Below are 2,626 nucleotides of genomic sequence, written 5' to 3' on the forward strand. Positions count from 1 at the left end.
TTTATGCCTACAATATTCTGTTGTGCTGCAGCAATGCAAGAATTTCATTGTCCTATCTACTAGCACCGCCATTCAATGTGATCATGGCTGATCATCTCCAATCGGTACCCCGTTCCTGCCTTCTCCCCATATCCCCTGACTCCACTATCTTTAAGAGCCCTATCTAGCTCTCTCTTGAAAGCATCCAGAGAACCGGCCTCCACCGCCCTCTGAGGCAGAGAATTCCACAGACTCACAACTCTCTGTGAAGAAGTGTTTCCTCGTCTCCGTTCTAAATGGCTTACTCCTTATTCTTAAACTGTGGCCCCCGGTTCTGGACTCCCCCAACATCGGGAACATGTTTCCTGCCTCTAGCGTGTCCAAGCCCTTAATAATCTTATATGTTAGTGTGCAGGGATCGCTGGTCGGCACGGACTCAGTGGGCTGAAGGGCCTGTTTCCGCGCTGTTTCTCTAAACTCCTTCACCTTACTCCGAGGCCCCTGTCTGTGCTCCATCCGTCTGAAGATGGATCTCAAGTCAAAGTACAGTCTGTCCATTCCCTCCACAGATGCTGCCTGACCCACTAGGTCCCTCCAGCACTTTGTGTTTCACTTAGGATTACAGCACCTGCAGTCTCTATGACTCTTAAGATCTCTGACACGAAATAGAACTTTCTCATTCCATGAACTAGCTCAGTTAATATTTTTTGGACTGTGCCCAGTGTCAGTATTTATTGTACATGAGAAGGCCAATACTGTAGACTCACTGTACTCTAGGTGAGTCTGCTCCAACTCCCTATACAACTGAAACAAAGCCCTCCTTAGTTGTACTCATCCCTCTTGCTATATTTCATTTCCCTTCCTGCTACTGTGTGTATCTCCGAGTGCCAGGTTCAACAGTAATATCCATTAAAATATCATTAAAACTGAGAAGGAATAAACTGTTTTCTTTAGACTTTAGAGATGCAGCGTGGAGAAACAGGCCCTTTGGCCCACCGAGTCCGTGCTGACCAGCGATCCCCGTACACTAGCACTATCCTACACACCAGGGGCAATTTATACAGAAGCCAATTAACCTTCAAACCTGAGAGTGTGGAAGGAGACCCGATAAAACCCACGCAGGTCACGGGGAGAACGTGCAAACTCCGTACAGGCAGATCCCGTGGTCAGGATCGAACCCGGGTCTCTGGCGCTGTGAGGCAGCAGCTCTACCCGCTGCGCCACTGTCCTAGACTCTGCTCCTCGCTGCCAGTTTTACTATTTACATTTGCTTCCTGTCATCCTTGAGATTTCTCCTGTCCACATTGACTGGGTGGGCAAATAGCTGAATTACAGAGCTGGGATTGAAAGGTCTTTCCACCCACTACACCAAAGGAAATGTCCCCAGCATAGACTGCCTCTATTCCTCAGCTCTGGACTCATCTTCACAAGTGCCCTCTGTTCCCTGTCAAGCTCTGATCCTACACAGGTCCACAAGATCATGAGGAGACTAGACCGGGTTAAATGCACAATCTTTCTCCAAGGGCAATGAAGAGTGTTTGATTGTCACATGTACCAGATAGAACAATGACATACATTCTTACTTGTTGCAACACAACACAATATGTAAACATAGTCAACTGTAAACACCAGAATAAACAAGACAAACTAATTCAGTAATGTGTATAAATGTTGTCAAGTTGGAAAGGTTGTAGGGAATGAGGATGTTGCCAGGACACGAGGGTCTGAGTTGTAGGGAGAGGTTGAATAGCCTTGGACTTTATTCTTTGGAGCACTAGGAGAATTTCTTGGAGTGTATGGAGTAAATACTCTGGAATTTAAAAGGATGAGAGGGTATCTTATTGAAACATATAAGATTATTAAGGGTTTGGACACGCTAGAGGCAGGAAACACGTTCCCGATGTTGGGGGAGTCCAGAACCAGGGGCCACAGTTTAAGAATAAAGGGTAAGCCATTTAGAACGGAGATGAGGAAACACTTTTTCACACAGGGTGGTGAGTCTGTGGAATTCTCTGCCTCAGAGGGCGGTGGAGGCCAATTCTCTGGATACTTTCAAGAGAGAGCTAGATAGGGCTCTTAAAAATAGCGGAGTCAGGGGATATGGGGAGAGGGCAGGAACGGGGTACTGATTGTGGATGATCAGCCATGATCACATTGAATGGCGCTGGTGGCTCGAAGGGCTGAATGGCCTACTCCTGCACCTATTGTCTATTGTCTATTGAGCTGCTGGAGGAGGTGGTTGAGGCTGGGACTATTGCAACGTTAAAGAAACAATTATACAGATACATGGATAGGACAGGTTTGGAGGGATATGGACCAAGCGCAGGCAGGTGGGACTAGTGTAGATGGGGCAGGTTGGGCTGAAGGGCCTGTTTCAAATGCTGTGTGACTCAGACTCAGCTGGTCAGGCAGCATCTGGGGAGAGAGGAGCAGGTTAGTATTTCAGGTAACAGGGAATGTAGGGACACACAGGAGGTCGGGCAGCATCTGCGGAGAGAGAATCGAAGGCAACTTCCAGCTCACAGAGAATTCAGGAACACTCAGGGGTGGGAAGAGTTTGGAGACGGAGGAATGGGGTTAGTTTTAAAGCAAGGGGCCAATGCAGGGAGAACACAGATAAGGCATTGGCTGGAGAGAGGGGAGAGGG

The sequence above is a fragment of the Amblyraja radiata genome, chromosome 10 (genome assembly GCF_010909765.2).
Source record: "Amblyraja radiata isolate CabotCenter1 chromosome 10, sAmbRad1.1.pri, whole genome shotgun sequence".
Lineage (NCBI taxonomy): Eukaryota > Metazoa > Chordata > Chondrichthyes > Rajiformes > Rajidae > Amblyraja > Amblyraja radiata.